We start from the raw sequence: 15,564 nt of genomic DNA, 5'->3' as shown, positions 1-15,564 counted from the left end.
GAGCCGTTGCCACTATTCTTCATATAACTTGAACCCAATGCAAACAACAAAGAGATATACAAAGTCGACAGGCTATATAACATAATAGTATCATTTGAACCTCCCAAAACAAAAAGGGACATTCCTGAATGTTTACGCTGTCAGTCATATGGCCACTCCAAGAATTACTGTAACCGAACTCCAGCATGCGTGAAATGCGCAGGTAAAATTAATAATGTTAAATGTTCAAACTGCCAGGGAAACCATCCATCAAGTTACAAAGGTTGTCTTGTGAGAAAACAGTTGCAGCAAAAACTTTTCCCCAAACTTAGACATAAAATGGTCAGTCCAAATTCAAATCTGCATAACGTAATGTATGCCAAGCAAAACAATAATGCTCCAGAGGGTGTACATAACGGTATAGGAAATATTAATAAAACATTTGCTGAAGTAGCTCGATCTCAAGCTAGGAAAGATCCGTCCGCATTGCCCGAAAATATGAACTCCACTTCAACGTTAACAGAACTAAAAGATCTACTAACAACATCCACTAAAAATTCTGAATTAATAACCAGCATGATTCTGCAACAAACTTAACTTTTAACTCAACAATCACAGCAAATAAATAAAATGTTAGAACTTCTATCACTCATGCTAAACAATAACAATAACTAAAATGGACAACTTAAATATTGTTATTTGGAACGCTAATGGCCTACAACAAAGATTACACGAGTTAAAAATCTTTTTACATACTAACAAAATCGACGTGATACTTATCTCAGAAACACACCTTACCGCTAAGAACCACATTAAAATCCCTTATTACAATATTTACGATACCAAGCACCCATCTGGCAAAGCACATGGAGGAGCAGCGATAATAATAAGAAATGACATTAAACATTTTTTCCATAGCTCTACCGCTGATACGCATACACAAGCTACTGCCGTAACAATTAACACGTTACATGGCAACATAACATTGGCGGCTGTATATTCTCCTCCGAAACATAAAATATCTGCTCAACAATACGAGCACTTTTTCAAATCATTAGGGAATAAATTTATTGCCGGCGGTGACTACAACGCAAAACACAACTTTTGGGGCTCCAAAACAGTTACACCACGAGGCAGAATCTTGGAACAAGTAATACGCAAATGATCACTAAATGCGATTTCAACCGGTGAACCTACGCACTGGCCTGCTGCCCAGAAAAAACCCCAGATTTACTCGATTTTGCCATTTTAAAAGGACTGTCAAAAAATAACTTCAAAATTCAATCCAGCCTAGATCTTACTTCCGACCACTCCCCTGTTCTACTTAATCTTTTATTTAAACCATCGCAATCAAGCACTTCATCACACCTTTCTAACAATACCACTAATTGGGACCAATTTAGAGAGTACCTAGAAGAACATATTAACATCAACATACCTGTTCGATCCCTCGCAGACAAAAGTACCGTGAGTCCTCGCATTTCCGGCCGTAACGCAAGCGAGGATGTTACAGCTGCACGGAGCATGCTCTTTCGCCCAAAAAAAAAAACACATGCGTGACAAAAGCCCTTTTCCGATTTTTGTCCGTCCTTCGACTAATCACGAAGAATGCTAATCCTTGAGTTGCCGCACGCGAGGCGCTTGAGGATTCGAGCTGATGGCATTGGAAAAGTGGCCATAAGTCAATCCGTGCGACCCTCACTCCGTGTACCGTCCGCGAGGTACTTGAGGGTCCCGGATTCGGACATAGCCGGCCTTATGGCTCACTACACGCGGCGGACAAGGGGTCGTAAATCCTTTTCCGCACGACGCGAGGCACGCTCGGGTTGCGCTACAACCCCAATAACCGTGTCTCTGGTTTTCGTCAAACGGACGAAAACCAGAGACAGTAAACGCACATTTTTTCCAGCCCTTGGTCTTCGTCACCGGACCTCGGCCAAGGGGCAATAAATTAGCTGCTAGCCACTTGGCTAGCACGGCGTCCGTGGGCCACTTAGGCCTTCGTCGCGCTGCTCCGGGGTCCCATAAATCGCGCATTTTGGGAACTCTCCCTTATTGACTTGAGGTGGGGACTTCCTCCTCCACCGGTGAGGACTGTTTCAGAAGATCCTCCGCCCTCAAGTCAAATCAACGAATGGGGATGATTCTTCCCCCGAAAACGGACCCATGGCCAAAAAATCGCGTCACCACCGAGGTGACGAGTAAGCGGGCCTCGGAGCAGAGCGGCAGAATCAGCAAAGTCGGCATCAGAATCATACACCAAGTATTCGAGTCAGTAATCGCGCCATACCGTACCACCGCTACAATTCATTGTATCCAACAAACTAGTCACCCAAGGTTAGTTCGGCCGGTGACAGGGCATTTGTTAAGTTTGAAATAAACTATATCAACACAAACGCGCGCATAATTCCTTCGTGAAAACGAACAGCCCAACTTTCCAATACCCTTAAAATCACCTGAACAAATAGAGATACAATACAGCAAGCATGTTGGTTAGCTACTAAACCTGAAGTGAATAATAGGAAATTCCTCTCGTACCGTGAGCACATAATGCAAAGAATTAGAGAAAAACGCAAGATTAAAAGTATCTGGCAAAGGCAAAAAACTCTAAACAACAAAAAGAGACTTAATGTCATCAACAAAGAAGTAAAACATCTAATTCAAACTCACTGCAATGAAGAATTTCATACATACATTACCAATGTATCACCCAACGAAGACACAAATTATTCACTCTGGAAAGCCACCAAGAGATTTAAAAGGTCAATAATTCCTGCTCCTGCTATCAAAAAAGACGATTCAACATGGGCTAAATCTCCAACTGAAAAGGCTACTGTTTTCGCTAAATATCTACAAAATATATTTACACCAAATATTACTGACCCCACTTATGCTCTCATGGACCACAGTCTCTGTGTAGCAAATGAAACGGACCCCATCAAAATTATACCCCCAACGTCTGTTAAAGAGATAGCTAAGCTTATCTCTGTAACAAGCAATAACAAGTCACCTGGATTTGATCTAATAGGGGGCAAAATTCTTAAAGAGCTACCTCCAAAGGCAATTAGATTCCTCACTATTATCTTCAATGCCGTACTAAGAATCAAATTCTTTCCTATATCCTGGAAAATAGCCCAAGTTATTATGCTTCTTAAACCAAACAAAGACCTTCACCTGCCGTCATCACACAGGCCGATCTCACTCCTCCCCTCAATGTCTAAGCTGCTAGAAAAAATAATCCTAATTAGGATGAAAGAAATAATTAGCGAAAAAAATCTTATACCTTCCCACCAATTTGGCTTCAGAAACAAATATGCTACTACAGATCAAATACACAGAATGGCCAATTCAATTACAGCAGCACTAGAGAGAAAGGAATACTGTACTGCTCTCTTCCTTGATGTCGAAAAAGCCTTTGATAAAGTCTGGCACAAAGGTCTTCTGGCCAAAATCCAAGAAGCATTCCCTTTACCCTACTACCAGCTCCTCAAATCTTATCTTGAAGATAGAGCGTTTTTCGTGAAGGTGCAGGAGTCATACTCGGAAGTCCACAGCATTGAAGCAGGAGTACCACAGGGCAGTGTTTTAGGTCCTGTTTTGTACACGCTATTCACTGCAGATATCCCTACTACGTTAGAATCAATGATATTTACCTTCGCGGACGACAGTGCTATTTTGGCCACACACTCTGATCCCACAAAAGCTCAATCTATACTCAAGCAACACTCTCTAAAAATTGAGCAGTGTTTAAATAGATGGAAAATAAAAGTAAATTCTGACAAGTGCAAACACATCACGTTCACTCTAAGAAAAGGCAGTGTCCCACCTATCACCCTAAATGGAACCATTATTCCTCAAACTGAAACTGTGAAATACTTAGGCATGCATCTAGATGCAAGAATGACCTGGAAGTATCATATAAAAACCAAAATAGAGCAAATCCGCTTAAAAAGACGAGAAGATGTTCGGGAACCCGGGACGAGAATTTTGGGGAGTGGACTGTATGGGAAGTAGGATCGGGTACGAACACAGGAGGGAGCTCGGAATTGCCAAGGAGTGAAAATGTGAAGGAAGGAACGGGAGAAAACGGCCAAGAGAGCGAAGGAAGGATAGAAAGATTCACTAGGCACGTGTGTAACTTTAATTTAAACACACTCGCGTAAACGACAATAGTGAGGGCGAATCAATCTGACTTGACGCGATCGAGACGAGATGGAAATCGGATGCCGAGAAGCAGCGACGAAACGAAAAGACCAAAGATGGGCGCGAGCGTGTGTGTATCGAGACGTGTCGAGAACGAATTCTACTCTTCTCAACGGCGACGGTAATGAGGCGATCGCTGGTGATTCCCATCGATCACGTGATCGCGTATCGGCTGCGCGCGATTCCGAGAAACGCCGAAAACAAAAGGCGTCGCGCACAGGTGATTCGCAGGATCGAGTTGACATGGTAGACGTGGCCCGGGGCGCTCCCCAGGGCCGTAGCGCGTGGTCTCGAACAGACTTAAAATTAACTTATTTCTACGTTTAATCCTAAACAAATAAACTATTAATATATAAGTCTATAATTAAACCAATATGGACTTATGGCATAGAAATATGGGGAACTGCTGCAAAAAGCCACATATCCAAACTTGAAGCACTACAATCCATTACCCTTAGAACCATTGTAAATGCACCGTGGTACGTGAGAAATGAGCAAATTCGCAAGGACCTCAAGGTCAATTCCGTGGAAGAGGAGATAAACCGACTATGCAACAGATACCAACTCAGACTGGAAAATCATCCAAACGAAGCAGCAAAGAAGCTCTATACAGAAAACCTGCCTAGAAGACTACGCAGGAAGCACCCAACTGATCTTCTACACAAGGCTTAAAATTGTGTTCTCTAAAAAGATATTTTCTACTGGGAAATTATCAACGGGCTAAATTCACTTATCTTGTTAAAACAATCTACCGAATGTCCTCTGGGACAAATTGTATAGTTTGAGGGAGTTAATAAAAAAAAAAAAAATATTTTTCATTAATGAGCTTAGGAAGTTCGCGCCTTGGTCAGTGAGTATCGCTTTAGGAGCACCAAATCTACAGATAAAGTTCTGAACGATTGCCTTTGCAACTTCGACAGCGGTTGTTGATTCTAAAGGGATGGCCAAAGAATATTTAGTTACAAGGTCCTGAATCGTTAATATCAGAGTTGGGCAAAAATTTATTTTAAAATTTCGAACACAAATAAATGAAAACTATCTTCTATTCGAACTCGTTTCTCTCGGATACATATATACCACAGTTTATCCGTCGGATACTTTTCACGAATTTCATTTGTCGTCCGTGAGTCATCCGAATCGCGAAGTAACGGCTATGCGTATTCGACGCCTCTAGCAGCGAGAATTTATTTGAGAGAATTTATTCGAAGATACAGCTGATGAGTTGCAAAGTATCTTTGACTTTTATTCGGTAGTTTTTGGCAGCGCCCCCATGTATTCGACGGTGAATTTCTTCAGATACTCGCAACTCAGAATGTATCTTTGATTTTCGACGTACGATTTTTGCATGGCCTTGAGATTTATTCGAATACTCGATGTACTTGCTCGTGCATGGACGGGAAAGACCAGTGATTTCGGCTTTCCTCACGTCGATCACTCCGTCGCGATTAATTAAAGCCGCGCTCGGTTATTTGTAAGAGGTGAGGTGTTTTGAGTATTCAACAACTTGTTAATAACGATAACTTTAATAATGGTAACTTGTACAAAACATGTAGCGGAAACGAGGAGTGTATGTTTAAAGTGCCGGAAGATTTGCTGAAGACTGGCGACGCGCCCGCAAAGATGGATATTTAAGGGCTGTAATTCTATGGTGGAGGTGGTAAAATGAGAGGAGAGAATGGGGGTGAGGATGGTGAGATTTTCCAGACGCGCTGTCTTAAAATGCGTGGAAAACTCGGACGAGTCCCGTCGCTTCGGGTTCACGACTCTTCGACCCTTTTTTTTTTTTTTATCGTGAGGAAATGTTTTATACATACCCCGACTCCCTGGGGGAAGCCGGGGTTATGTGGGATTCTCCCCGGGGGCAAGCCCCCGGAGAGTACCCACTAAAACCTCACGCCCACCTAAGCTACACAGGAGGTGCCTGGATCACGCGAGTACTCAACAGGACACCTGCCAGCTATCATCATGCCCCGGGGGAGGGGTTAACCTCCCCCACTGCCTACGCTATAAGACCCCGGGCGGAGGGACCCGCCCGGTGTCCCCATCCCTGGAGCCTTCGGATTGGGCTTCCCGAGCCCCAACTCGGTCCACCCACAGCTCCCGCAGTCTTCGTGCCCCGCTCGGGGCCGGTGTCCCGAAGGAACCAGCCCCGGCCAAGGCAAGAAGACGCCGCCACCGGAAGGAAGGGCCGTCGGAGGCGCGATCCGGCACGCCCCGACCCTTCCTCACCCAAATCCCCCCACGAATCCCCCTCCCCTAACGGGAGGGACGGACCGACACCCCCCCAAACCGGGAAATTAACCCGGGGGGTGTCGTCCTGTCACGGGGGGAGCTATGCTCCCCCCGGGGGCCGGGGTCAGCTCACCCCCCGAACCCCCAAATTCACCGCCCCCGATGGTGGGGGCATAACAGGGCGCGGGGAAACTCCCCGCGCCAAACCCACTCCGCCCCCCACCACCGGGGGCACACGTTGACGCGGGGGAGACCCCCGCGCCCTCCCAGCCGTCGCCGCCCCCCTCCTGGGGGGCACACGTCGGCGCGGGGGTCGTCCCCGCGCCAACACCCTCCTCGCGGAGCCCGGGTCCCGTTCCCGGGCCCGCTCGGCGGCCTCCTTCGGCGACCATGTGGTCGACCACGGTCGACAGCGCGAGGTCCCACCCTCCCACTGCGGCTCGCAGGACACGGCGCGGCCCGGCCCAAGCAGGGCACTCCTCCAGGGTATGCCGCGCCGTGTCTACATCTTCGCCGCAGTGGTGGCACTGCGCAGTCGGCTCCCGCCGCATTCTGTGCAGGTACTCTCCGAAGCATCCGTGGCCGGAGAGCACCTGCGTGAGGCGGAAGGTCAACCTTCCCCGCCTCCTGCACCATATATAAAATATGGGCAGGAGGGCCCGGACAATCGGACGTGTGGAGGGCGTTAACATCGCCCTCCACTCCGAAAGACTTTCCGTCCGGGCCTGACGATTCTGGTCCTCGAGCTCCAACTCCTCCTCGCGCGTGAGTTCCACCCCCGGCGGGCGGCGGAAGGAGCGGGCGATCTGGTATAACTTCGCCCGCTCCGCCGCCACCACAGTGAAGGGTGGAATCACGGCGAGGAGTCCCGCCGCCTCGGTGGAGATGGTGCGGTACCCCCGTATGACCCGCAAGGCCAGCCGCCGCCGCACTCTTTCTAAGAGTTTGCGGCTGGGCGTGCTGGCCTCGAGCGAGCGGTGCCATACGGGGGCCCCATACAGGGCTATAGACCGCACCACCTCCGTATAGAGACGGCGTACTTTCAAATCCGGCCCCCCGACATTCGGCAGCAGCCGCGCCAATGCGGCTGCCGTCCTCTCTAGTCGGGGGGACGACTCTTCGACCCTTAGGCTAATTTATGGTCGGGGTTCGAAGTGCTTGGCGTTGCGTGTGCTGAACGTTATTGGGAGGAAGTTGGTTTTGAGGATTCGACATTGACCAGGCGCAGTCTTTGATTGTTTCTGTTCTGACATTCGAGAGCTCTTTTATGGGTCTCGCATTTCGTTGCGTCCCAACACTCGATGTAGGGAATTTTTCGATTTTTTATTCGAGACGAGCATGCGGAATAAATTAAAATCAAATGTATCTTTTATTCGAAATTGTATTCGAAGTTCGGATATAAGATCGAGCGACGTTGCCAAGTCGTAATATATAAATGTATGTACAAATAAACGGTTTAAAAACTTTGGACTTCGTGGAACAAGGAGCTTATAACCTACTATAAATATCTTATTTTTGAAAGTTAAACGAATTTATTTAAAATGCAACGAAATCGCTTATTTATCACGGTAACGTACGAAATATTGTCAATATCTTGTGAAATATTGTCGATATTTAATTATACCTCATACCATATTTAACTAACAAGGAGAGGCCACGACCTTCGGGTCACGGATTCAGTTGAAACTTTGCACACTTATAGATCTCGTTCTCCTGTTCACGAATATATACCATTATAGGGGAAGATACTCAATAGTTTTCGAGATATTGACGATTAAACTTTCATTATATCCTATGTAATGCCGTATTTTTTCTGGCCTATACCAAGAGTCGGTGTGGCACGACGGTAGCGTGCGAAGTTTTCAGCCAGACGACCAGGGTTCGAGTCCTGTCAACTAACGCATTCTTTTTTTTAATTTCATTATGTTTTATCATTGCATATTTATATTATTAATTTCAATCAATTAAATTTCACGCATAAAATTGCATTTTGAATTACAAATAACATGTATTTATTTACTAACGACAGGATTATTTACTATTATTATATATTAAATGATAATTAATAGTAATTAAATAGTAATAGTAATTTATATATTAAATATATATATTAAATTTTAAGAAGTCTTTATAAATATCTTGTGTTAACTTTCCGGATTTCGAACAAGTTACTATTACGTTTGTGTGATGTGACATAAGTTCATCTACCTTTTCCTGAACAAGTGCGGTCTTTTCTCCCTTATATGTTATTGTCCTTTCGAACGTTGATTGATACTGACTTCCTGTCTGATCCGTGGTGATTATATAATTTAAATGGAATTGCGAGGTGATATATTGTACTGCTTTCCAATAATTTTCGACGGCCTGCTATATTTTATCAAAATGAAACCGGTACTTATCATTATATGCATTGAAGAAAAAGAATTTAAAACTAATCATTAGAGGAAAATTAAAACTTTATCACTGCGAGCACGAATGGTAAGTAATGTGACCCGCCGTTTTCAAACTGCGTCGCGTTCTCAAGAGTTTCCTCGATCTCAAGAGCGTCTCCAATGTCACTGTTTATTGACAGTTTATATTGGGGATGATAATGCAACCAACAAAGTTCCGAACTGCATTGTCGATTGAAATTAATAATATAAATATGCAATGATAAAACATAATGAAATTTAAAAAAAAATGCGTTAGTCGACAGGATTTGAACCCTGGTCGTCCGGCTGAAAACTTGGCACGCTACCGTCGTGCCACACCGACTCTTGGTATAGGCCAGAAAAAATACGGCATTACATAGGAAATACTGAAAGTTTAATCGTCAATATCTCGAAAACTATTGGGTATCTGCCCCTATAATGGTATATATTCGTGAACAGGAGAACGAGATCTATAAGTGTGCAAAGTTTCAACCGAATCGGTGACCCGAAGGTCGTGGCCTCTCCTTGTAAGTATATGTTATTAATAAATTAATTCACTTTATTTGTCAGTAATGTTTAACCCTTTCGTTACGGGTGCCGACTAAAGTCGGCGGCCGCGAGACGACCTGTGTGTACGGGTGCCGACCAAAGTCGGCGTTCGCGAGACGACCTGTGTGTACGGTTGCCGACTGTAATCGGCGTTCAAGCGCCGATCTGTGTATCGGGTGCTGACTACAATCGATATTGTTACGTCCCAGATGGGGCTGTTTGTAGTTTTCCGGGGATAAGGCGCAGTTTAGAACCTACCTGCGTTCACCGCCTTTGGTTCGGGAGATTGAGGGCTGGTCAAATAAATTGTACCTTAAATTTTATATAAAAAACGGCAAAGGTTTGGTTTATTTTGAGTTTAGTTCTGAATCAGATTATACAAGGATGAATTCTCATAGCGCATAAGCTAGAGCACTTATAAACAGTTCGCTTAATAGTACGTTTAAATTACCGAGTCGTTGGTAGGCGCTCGCAAGTCGTGGTTGTGGGGTTTTTTTTTGGGGCGCTCGCTGGTTGTGGAGTTGAAAGGGGCGCTCGCTGGTTGTGGCCGCTAGTCGCTGGGACACACGCGGACACTTCACGCAACGGGGTTTCGAAATTCGGCGACACTATCTTACTGCCGGCGCGACGTGTGTGTGGTACAAAGGTCTGTTAACGGAACTGAGCAGTAGCATTGATTTTGAACTGAATGAATTCGAATTGAAGAGCTGGTTTCCTTTTTATAGTGTGGGCGGTCCTTTGTTTTCTTGAAGTGCTGATTTAGGCGTTTCTGCTTCCCGATCTTCTCGATGTTTCTTGCTTCGTCAGCTGTGTGTTGCCAAGATGAAGTCGTCGTCTTTTCTTATGGTTCGGCGTAATTTGCTATTTTCCTCTTTTGCGTCTAATTTGTAATCTGGTCTTCATCTGCGTGTCTTGCAGGAAGATAAGTCGGCGTATTTTTAACCGCGTCGGGTTGTCACGTATATTTCGATCTTATTTTGTTTTCCCGTGTGATAATACTAATGGTCCTTGTTTAGGCGTTTATCGGCAAAACGCCGGACGTGACAATATGTATGCGACCACCTATGCCGACTCTTGCCGGTTAAAAAGAATCTACCGTACCGATAGAGTATCTCTTGATTCTATCGACCCATATTGTATTAAATCCTACTAGAAATATATTCTCCATACGAATCAAGCTTCTGTTTTTTCCACTAGATAGCGGAGTATTTGTTCCGTACAAGACGCGACTATAATACAAAACAAGAATTATAGTACAAAATTCCTCTTGAACCGTTATAAGTAATTGAAAGAGAGCGAGAGAAATTGGAAAGATTAGTGTCTAGTTTTACAGTTTGTAACGGGTATAGCTAAGGCCCGCGACTTCCCCGCCTAACACCGCGCCTCCCACCGCCCCACTCCCAGCGAGCGCGCCGAGACCGCGGCCGAGCACAGCCTCTCGTCGCGGCCGCGAGGTGGCCGCCGCGACGAGCCGGCTGCTCGCGAGTGGAAGTGAGCGGTGGGAAGGATAAGTAGGCCGCGAGAAGCAGAAATCGGGGCAGTTGAGGCCAGGCATGCGAGAGCAAGAGCGACCGCCGAGTAAGCCCTCCGCTGTACCTCCAACCCGACCGTACCCCGTTCCTACCGAAACCGCCGTTTCCGCCAGACACCCTCGTTCCCGTATCCGAGCCTGCACCGTGCAAACGGGCAGGAATCCCTCCCCCGAGGGGCGCAAGCCTACGGGAAATTCATCCGAGCCGGCACCGTGCAAACGGGCCGGAATCCCTCCCCCGAGGGGCGCAAGCCTACGGGAAAATCATCCGAGCCGGCACCGTGCAAACGGGCCGGAATCCCTCCCCCGAGGGGCGCAAGCCTACGGGAAACTCGTCCGAGCCGGCACCGTGCAAACGGGCCGGAATCCCTCCCCCGAGGGGCGCAAGCCCGCGGGACCGTCCTACGAACCCCTGACCGATTCCCCGACGCCGAGGCGATACCGCGCCGCCGCGATACCGCGCCGCCGCGATACCGCGCCGCCGCGCTACCGATCCGCCGCGCTACCGATCCGCCGCGATAACACCGCGATACCGCCGCAATCACGCCACCTGTGGGCACCCACTGTAAATAGCGAACATACGGACAATAAACGAGTATTCCACCAGAAAAACGACTACACGTTATTCCTCCTCGAGGCGCTACCGACCCCTGGCAGCCGGCTGAGTCGGCACTCCCTCCACCCCGACGGATACCCGTCACAAGTTTAGAAGTAAATTTTTTGGTTATAAACATTTAATATTAACATGTGATCATATTTGAACATTTTGTTTGAAGCTTTGTTAAAAATTTGTTTTATATAATGTTTTTTGCGCCCTTGTTAGAATGTCACGGTGGAGTTCAAAGAGAAGTCTATTTTTGAATGGATTGACTGACACAGAGTATGATTCCGAGAATAAAAACGAAAATAGTTTCATTCCACCCAGAAAAAGAAGGACTATATGTGATTCCTCACACTCTGAAGCAGAAAAGGATGACGAAGACAATGACGACTACTGTGTCACATGGACGCCAAAAACTTTCATCCCTAAAATACATCCGTTTACAGCAAAAAATCCAGGGATTATACCAAATATTAGCAGATCGGCAAAAATAATTGATTTCTTTCAACTCTTTGTCTCAGAAGAGTTCGTACAATTTATCGCAGATGAAACGAATGATTATTGGTAAAAAAAAAAAATAACAATAATATTATATGAAGGATGTAGAGGGAACAATAGTTTCCGAGTTGTACTGTTTTTTTGCTCTTTCATTTCTAATGACACGCAACAAAAAGTTGTCCTTGGTGGAATATTGGAGTAGAGATACACTTCTGCGTAGTGATGTTTTCGGAGAAATTATGGCTAGAGATCGTTATTTAAAATTGTTAGAGATGCTACATTTCAGCCATGATCTTAGAACTATCAATGATCGGATATATAAAATAGGGAACATCGTTGATATGCTCCGAAAAGCATTTAGCCAATCATTCTATCCCTACCAAAAATTATGCATTGATGTAAGTTTGCTTTTATATAAAGGGCGATTATCCTTCAAACAATATATTCCTTCGAAAAGAAGTAGATTTGGCATTAAATCATTTATACATAGTGATTGTAGAACAGGATTCGTACAAGATATTAGTGTGTATGCCGGTTCATCGACAATGGTCAATAGCGACAATAAGGATGCAACGAGACGTATGTGTCTCGTTGCCAAGTTTTCGACCAGGCCCGCGCCAATCAGCAACGAGGACCAGCCGCGCGCCAATCCGCGAATCCGGCCCGGGCGCGGACCAATCGACGAATACCGAAGATCCGCGAACGAGCACACGAGGTTCGCGCTCGGGCTATAAAGATCGCGACGAAACCCGACGAGAGGGAGTTGGCTTGGAGCAACTCTCGGGGTAGCACCCGAGCCCAGGTCCTCTCGCAGCCGCGCGGAAACGTGCAAGTTACGGTATACTACCGAGCGAGCACGAAGAAGCGTCGGGATCGGTCGACACGTATGTGGGTATACGTCCCCTACGCGGAAAACCGAGACCGCGAGTAGGCTCTGGGAGACAGTCGATCGGCGGCTGTCCGTGTCAGCACACCGTCGCTTCGACATTCCAGCCCGACCTCCCCAGTACCCGGTCCTGCTCCCGAATCCTGTACTCCGGTTCTCCGATCCGCGATCGCGCTCCGCGAGCTTAGTCGTCGACCGGCCACAGCAGCGTGAGGAGCTCGCCCAGCGGTATACTACCGAGGTCGAGCAACCACGCCGGCAACGGGCAGTACGTACTAGGTCTACGTCTGTGCGTACGACTCGTGCCGCGGTTAATCGGGGACGGCAAACAGAGCGTCCCGCCGATCCGGGGACAAGTTTCCCCGCACCCCGCGAGCTCAGCTGACGCAGGAACGTCTAATTCACTATACACCTGCTGAGCCGCGGTGAAACCGAACACCGTACCGGACCAGCCGTGACCAGGAGATCGGGCGCCGTCGGGTTTCTCCGCCGAACGCCCGACCACGAACGGCCGCGAACAGGCGCACCGCTCGCCCCGCGCTCCGCGGACCACCGTCCTGACGCATTCTTGCGATCCGTACACCGCAACCGAACCGCGTACTGACCGGTTTTCTTGCCGTTGTCCACCGGTGGACGACACCCCGCCGCGACACTCCGGACCACCGATACCAGAACCAGTACCGGAGATTCCGTCACTCCGCGCGTAGAATTAAGACTTAGGTTAAGCCCGCGTTATTAATAGGAAATAGTCAGCGTTAAATTTAATTATCCTTAGTTCCGTATCGCGTTATTACCGGGCGTCCACGCTCACGTTTTCTTTTGTTTCTTTTGTTCAACTAGACCGGCCGGGAGACAGGCTCCCACCGTGAGTACGTTGCCGGACCCACGGGGAATCCGGACGACCGGACTTGTAACGGTTGCGTCTCGCTTGCGTGAGGCGCGAGCGAGGCGCGCATGCCCTCCCCTGGATTCGCTCAGCGACCAGGGTTCTTTGGGGAGGGAGGATAAGGTCTTTAAATGAGAAACGCTAAGTTGGTAGTGAACGAACGAAAAGATATTTTATTGGTTATTAAGAAACGAAATAATGCTAGTTATATGCGAGTGAAGAGAACAAAAGATATTTTAATCGTATATTAATAAAGAAATGAAAGATATGCTCGTCAGGTGTTCCGGTCGCCTGGGTTCCCGGACGGTCCGGCGACGGGCTGGCGGTGGCAACCTGCCTCTCCACCGGCCTGGTTATAACAAAAAAAACAAAACTGTGAGCGTGGACGCCCGGTACGGATATCTTAATTGAACGACGTGAGCTTAGCCTAATTAATACGCGGGGCCTCGGTATCCCCGGACGCGTATCGAACGAACTTAACCTAACTTATCCGCGGGGCGCCGGTACGGTTTCCGGTCTCGGTACGGTTCGCGGTGGTCCGGAGTGTCTCGGCGAGGAACCGGAGTTTTCCTCGATACGGTACGCGGCGCGGTTCGCGTGAAGGCGCGGTACGCGTGAAAGCGCGGTACGCGTGGAACGCGGGCGAGTCGTGCTCGCTGATGCGGTGTCCGGTTCGGGCGCTCTCGGCGCGGTCCCGAACTCTCCCGACTCTCGAGGTGTTATCACGGCCGCGGCCCAGCGAGCTGTAGTGAACTGACGTGGTTTCCTCCGTCGGCTGGGCACGCGGGGCGCGGAGAGGAGGGGTACGGAATCCGCGGAACGCCCCGCCCGTCACCCCCGCACAACCGCGGCTCGAGCACGTAGGCACAGACGTAAACCTAATGCCTACGGCCCGAAACCGGCGAGGTCGCTCGTCTCCGGTAGTATACCGAGAGGCGAGTTCCACACGCTGCTGCGGCCGATTGGAGACTAAACGTCCGGAGCGCGACGCAGGATCCCGGAGGGGAGTGCGGGACGCGGGAACAGGTCCGAGTGGTGGGGATGACGGTCCGGAGTGTCGAAGCTACGGTGCTCTGAAAAGAGCAGGCCGTCGATCGACTGCCTCCCAGAATCCGGTCGCGGTCTCGGTTTCACGTAGGGGACGTAAACCCACTTACGCTTCGGCCGATCCCAACGCTTCGTCGTGTTCGCCCGATAGTATACCGCGGCTAGCACGATTCAGCGCGGCTGCGAGAGGATCTGGGCTCGGGTGTTCGCCCGAGAGCTGCTCCAGACCAACTCCCGCTTCGGACGGTTCCGTCGCGATCTTTATAGCCCGAACGCGGACCTCGTGTGTTCGTTCGCGAATCTTCGGCACACGCCGATTGGTCCGCGCCCGGGCTGGATTCGCGGATTGGCGCGCGGAAGGCCCGCACCGGTGATTGGTGCGGGCTAAGGTACAAATCGACTCGCAACGAGACACATGCGTCTCGTTGCAGACTTAACAATGAAGTTTCATTTATTTTTTTCTACTCTAGTCAAGCATTTATCATTTAGTTACCTTACCTCCCCTCCCCAAAGAACCCTGGCCGCTGAGCCAATCCGGGGAGGGCTCGCACGCTTCGCCGCGCTTCCCGCAACGAGGCGTGCACCGTTACAAGGAAATTGGAAAGTCCGGAGCAATAGTGGAATCACTTATGAAGCCCTACCTACAAAAAGGCCATACCCTGTTTGTTCGTGTACAAATATTGTTGTCGTTTCGTTGCTTGCTGACATAATACTGAACTTGCAGCCCGAGAGTCCCCCACT

The sequence above is a fragment of the Halictus rubicundus genome, unplaced genomic scaffold (genome assembly GCF_050948215.1).
Source record: "Halictus rubicundus isolate RS-2024b unplaced genomic scaffold, iyHalRubi1_principal scaffold0045, whole genome shotgun sequence".
Classification (NCBI taxonomy): domain Eukaryota; kingdom Metazoa; phylum Arthropoda; class Insecta; order Hymenoptera; family Halictidae; genus Halictus; species Halictus rubicundus.
The sequence above is the reverse complement of the archived record's forward strand: the minus strand, read 5'-3'. Positions refer to the sequence as shown.